This window comes from Chelonia mydas, chromosome 9 (genome assembly GCF_015237465.2).
Source record: "Chelonia mydas isolate rCheMyd1 chromosome 9, rCheMyd1.pri.v2, whole genome shotgun sequence".
NCBI classification, from domain to species: Eukaryota; Metazoa; Chordata; order Testudines; family Cheloniidae; genus Chelonia; species Chelonia mydas.
The window spans coordinates 60,064,438-60,070,488 of NC_057855.1; positions in this window are offsets into that span (position 1 = coordinate 60,064,438).

Consider the following 6,051-nt stretch of genomic DNA (forward strand, 5'->3'; position numbering starts at 1 on the left):
AGGAGCTGTTCTCAAGCCAGAAGGAAGGTAGCCAGTCGCGGCAGCCAGTGCTAAGGGAAGGACAAACACCAGAGGAGGTTCCCGGTAAGCGGCTTTTATTTTGGGAAGGAAGTTATTCGGTAAGGACTCTTGGGGTGAGGAGGGTATGAGCTCCATTCATGCCTAGATGCGGAATAGGGCGTTGATGTGCTCTCTCACATCGCGGTAATTGGCCTCAGTGATCTCTTCAGAGGTCTCATCCAGAACTTGGGCAATGCGCTTGCGCAGGTTTCTCAGGAGAGCCACTGTGTTCCTTGTCCCAGTAAGGCTAACGTGTCCATGCCACTGTGCCTTGAGGGGCGGGAGGACCATTGCTGCACACAGGCAAGCTGCATATGGGGCACGGCAGAATCTGCATTGCAGTAGAAGACCCTCCCTTGCTTCCCAGGTCACCCTCAGCAGTGAGATATCTTCCAGGACAAACTCCTGTGGAAAATGTAGGGACAGCATTCAGTATAGGGGCCCCCTGCCGCTGTTGGCTCTCCCCAAGGCACAGAAACCCAGAGGACAGTACAGCCGTGAAACAATCAGTCACGCTTGACCCTGTGCTTACTCACCATTTTGGGGCTCCCGTGGGTTATGTGCGCTCGCTTTGGGACGGGCAAATTATGCTATTGTGTAGACTGTGCTTGCCCTTAAGTACGGGGGAATCATTGCTCTGTCTGGTGTGAACAATGCTGCCTCTGTTAAGTGTTGCATTTTGCCTTTACAGATGCAACCTTGAGATCTCAGCTGTCTGTGTTATCACCGGCCGAAAGACCCCAAAGAATCAGAAAGAGGCCACGTAGAAGCAAGGAAGACATGTTGCATGAAGTAATGCAGTATTCAAGTAATGAAAATTGAAAAGTGCAGGAGTGGCGGAACAGTGAAAGGAGGATCCGCCCACAGAATGAGGAGCGCCGGCACAAAAGCGTGGTGCTCCGGCAGCAAAGCATGGATCGGCTGATAAGCTTAATTGAGTGCCAAGTGGACTCGATCCAGGCGCTCGTAGCCATGCAGGCGGAGCACTACCGTGCCCGAGCCCCCCTGCAGCCCTTGTCCCAACACTCTTTCCCTTGTGCCCCCATGTCACCACTTTCCCCAACATCTGGGTTCTTACCGCCACCAGCTGCCTCCAACACCTGTAGCTTCACCACCCAGCCCTGGAAACTACGACCCTTACCCACTGCACTCAACTCCCATCTCCATGCAGTATAGCCATCCTGAAGTGCAGCACTCGTTGCACAGCACTCCAGACAGGAAGGCTGAGTATGATAACAGGACATACGCAAATCTGTGACTGTACCGTTCCCCATCCCACCCCCTTGCCCTTTCTGTTTCCCAAGCAGTTATGTTTCTTTTCAATTGTAACCCTTCTGCCAGGCCAAGTTGATAGCAGCAAGGGCCGGGTTCAGTACACAGGGGTTCCCTCTCATCAAAGCAAATACAAAACTGGCTCGAGCCCCCACCCAGTGACCTGGGAAAATCTTACACACCCCCTGGGCGCCTCAAAGAGGCAATACTTCCCCTCTCGCAAGCACAGAGTCTCGGTGTAGTAGAGAATCTTTAATAACATGAGGTAAACGACATCAGCATTAAATTGGGGAAACACCACAACTAGTGTTCATTAACCAAACCATGAGCAAAGACCCACCCCAGAAAATTGGGCCACATCCTTTCCCTCGGGTTCTTGAGTCCCAGAACCCAAACGTCTCTTGAGTCCAGCAATCCTCAAATCACCCAAAATCCAAAAAGTCCAGCCCCAGAGTTCAAAAGTTCATCTGCAGAGTGTTACTCCCCAGTCTGGCTAAAATGTGCCTGTGTGTGGGGGAAAGAGGTAAAGGGGTACCTTACATGTCCTGAAGCTGACTGCCCCACAGGGCTCCGCTCTGCACAGCTCGCCATCTCACGAACACACCGCTGTCTCACGAACGGCTCCGCTCCACCATGACCGGCTCCACGCTGCACAGCTCGCCGTCCCACAAACAGCTCCGCTCTGCACAGCTCGCCGTCCCACGAACAGCACCACTGCACTCTAGATCTTTCGGCTCCCCACTACTTGACACAGTGCTCTTAGTGATTTCAGCTCATAGTAGTGGGGGCCTTAGTGCTGGTGCACCATAAGGCCAAAGTGAATGCAGCACAGTACCTGCAGCAAGACTCTTAATAGACCCAAAATTAGCTCTGACATTCCACAGTGGAGAGAGACAGAGGTGCAATTGGTGCTTCAGGCCCTCACAAAGGGGCCCACACCACCAGGTACTAATACCTGTCTCAAGTCTCTCTCCATTCACAGAGTTTTGGAACCCATGTCCCTTGCCTAGCGAGTGCTACTCAGTTGATGGTGAGTCCCTCCATCATAACAAAAGGCCAAGTACAGTTCCAAGCACAGTTCCCATAATCAGGGTAATAACAATTTACTCTTCCCGCCCCAATAACAAAGACACTGGGGATCCCACAACAGCCAAAGTGACCATTTGGGCAGTTATGGCCTCATTCTAGGCGGGGTGGGTGTGCCTATGCAAATTGAGATCAGCCCCTGAAGTTCTTTTCCACTACTTGCCACACCTCACCACCAGATGTCAGGGTGGAGCCCATCCTGACTCTGCTTACACAATAAAAGGATTTTTTGGCTTTGAAAACGTTCTTTATTATTGCATAAAGTAAAAGATACCTTAGCCCAGGAAAGAAACAGGTACTGCAAGTCAGCATAGCAAACACAGATTCCTACTAACATTGGAACCATTGCACTTCACTCCCGTGCAGGGAACCAGACATCACCAGTGGCTTTCAGCCTCAAATTGCTCCCTCAAGGCATCCCTAATCCTTGCAGCCCCGTGCTGGGCCCCTCTACTAGCCCTGCTCTCTGGCTGTTCAGATTCAGCCTCCAGGCGTTGAACCTCCGAGTTCCATGCCTGAGTGAATCGTTCACCCTTCCCTTCACAAATGTTATGGAGGGTACAGCACGCGGCTACAACCGCAGGGATGCCATCATCAGCCAGGTCCAGCTTCCCACACAGAGAGCACCAGCAGCCCTTTAAACAGCCAAAAGCACACTCCACAGTCTTTCTGCACCGGCTCAGCCTGTTGTTGAACGACTCCTTGCTGTTGTCAAGGCTCCCTGTGTAGGGTTTCATGAGCCACGGCATTAAAGGGTAAGCAGGGTCTCCAAGGATCACAATGGGCATTTTGACTTCCCCTATGGTGATCTTCTGCTCTGGGAAAAAAGTCCTGGCTTGCAGCTTCCTGAACAGGCCAGTGTTCCAAAAGATGCGTGCGTCATGCACCTTTCCAGGCCAGCCTGTGTTAATGTCAATGAAACACCCATGGCGATCCACAAGCGCCTGGAAAACCATAGAGAAATACCCCTTCCGATTAACATACTCTGAGGCTATGTGGGCTGGTGCCAGAATTGGAATGTGTGTGCCATCTATCGCCTCTCCGCAGCTGGGGAAACCCATTTGTGCAAAGCCATCCACAATGTCATGCACGTTATCCGGAGTCATGGTTCTTCTGAGCAGGATGCGATTAATGGCCCTGCAAACTTGCATCAACACAATTCCGACGGTCGACTTCCCCACTCCAAACTGGTTAGCGACCGATTGGTAGCTGTCTGGAGTTGCCAGCTTCCAGACTGCAATAGTCACCCGCTTCTCCACCTTCAGGGCAGCTTTCAATCTCGTGTCCTGGCGCCACAGGGCTGGGGCGAGCTCCTCACACAGTCCCATGAATGTGGCTTTTCTCATCCGAAAGTTCTGCAGCCACTGTTCATCATCCCAGACGTGCATCATGATGTGATCCCACCACTCAGTGCTTGTTTCCCGAGCCCAAAAGCGGCGTTCCACGGTGGTGAGCATGTCTGTGAATGCCACAAGCAAACTCATGTCATATGCGTTATTCAAGTCAATATCATCGTCGGAGCCCTCACTGTCACTTTGGATCATAAGGAATAACTCGACTGTCAAACGTGATGTGCTGGCGAGATTCACCATCATACTCCTCAGCAGTTCAGACTCCATTCCCGCAGACCGAAAGGGAAGACAGAGCGCGCAGTACAAAAAACATTGAAAGATGGCGCCAAATGTGGATGGAAGCACAGGGATTGCTGGGATGCAAACCGATGCATCACAGGGTGTTGGGACAGGACCCAGAATGCCCCGCATCCCCCGTCCCCTTCCCACAAGCCACAGCGCCAGAATGGGAAGAGGTGCTCTGTGGAATAGCTGCCCATAATGCACCGCTCCCAATGCCGCTGCAAGTGTCGCAAATGTGGCCACACCAGTGCACTTGTTCCTATCAGTGTGGACAGATTGCAGCGCTTTCCCTACTGCGCTCTCCGAAGGTGGGTTTAACTCAAAGCGCTCTACATCTGTAAGTGTAGCCATGCCCTTAGAGTCAAACAACATATCAACATTGTTACAACCTAGATAGATTTTATCTCCATCTTTGCTGTTGAGAGGAGCTGGTTTTTCAGGATGATACAGTTCCTGTTGTTCCTTTATTCTCTTGAGTTGGAACTTAAGTCTGTGCACTTTTGCATTAGCTTCTAGTTCCTGCAATCAAATATATGCCATTCTTTGTTCATGTTCAAAACACAGGGGTTCTCTTTCAGCAGCTTCTCCTTCCATATCGGCTATCTTTTGCTTTTGTTCAAGTTCTAGCTGCTGATTTCTCACTGCAAGCATTTTCGCTGGGTCTGCTTCCTTATCACTGGCAATTAGATTTTTCAGTTCCTGCTCTGGGGCGTTTTTCTTAAAAGACAACCCCTTCTGTGAGCACAATTCTTCCAGGTTTTTTGTCAGGATCTTGATCATGGGTCACTCACTGTAACTGATTTTTAACCCTTAAACTCTCCAATATGAAAATTAAATTTTGACAAGTGTGTGGTTCTGATACAAAAACCCAGTCACCTGTGGTAATGTGTATCCAAGCACAACTACACCACTGTGACCGGGGTCCTAGTGGGGAGCCAGCTGTGGTCACTCAATTAGGGTGAACTGCAAAGAATGGGGCAGACAAACCCCCAAAAGCTGGTGGATATTCCAATACTTAGATTCACAAAGCCAGCGTAAAACAGCTTCTTTATTACCTTACTGGTTACTCAGAAACCCAAACAACACAGTTCCCTTAAAGTGATCCAGCCTCAGGCCTCCATCCAGGTACCCACGTCAAATGTGATGAAAATTTCTGTAAACCTTATTTCATCATATAAAAGAAAAGGTTCTACCAATCCCAAAGGATCGGACACATGACCTCCCAGGTCAATGACCGTTTCAGATCTTACCCAAATACACGCTACAGCCAATTCTTATTAACTAAACTAAAATTTATTAAAAAACAAGAGAGAGAGAGTATTGTTAAAATATCAATATATCTACAGACATGAGTTCAATTCATTGTAGAGATGGTGAGCTTTGCAGTTGCATAGTAGAGATGGTGAGCTTTGCAGTTGCAAAGAGTTCATTTAGAATTCAGTTCATAGGTGACAGTCCAATGTCCAAATCTCATATTCAGGGCGTACCAGCATAACTGGGACCTCAGTCTTGCGACTCAAACTTCCCCTGATGAAGTCTAAGCAGATTGGAGATGACAGAATCAGGACCCAAGGATCTTTTATACAGTTTCATGTCTTTTGACGAGTTGGAATTCCTCAGGGAACAAAAGGTAATTAGGATGACTTTGAAGGAGGTCCATCACCGGTACTTAGCTATATGAATTAACATAAGACCATTTGCTCATTCATCCACCATTCACAGTACATTTCAAAGTGAGATGAATACTAAGATATCCCTTGTTTACAATTCATTTACATGATGATGTTCTTTTGACGTCTGAATTATCAGAATACAGCATAGACAGGGACTGTTGATTACATTGTCCACCCTACTCACACATATGTAAACATCCAAAACCACAAACATTATCTCCCCACATGTCTTTTGAGGGTTATTTATTCTGCAGGATGTTTAACTCTTTCTAGCCACGTGTCACAGTCTCTCACGCAGCGCCGCTCAGCTGTTCGGCAGCATGGGG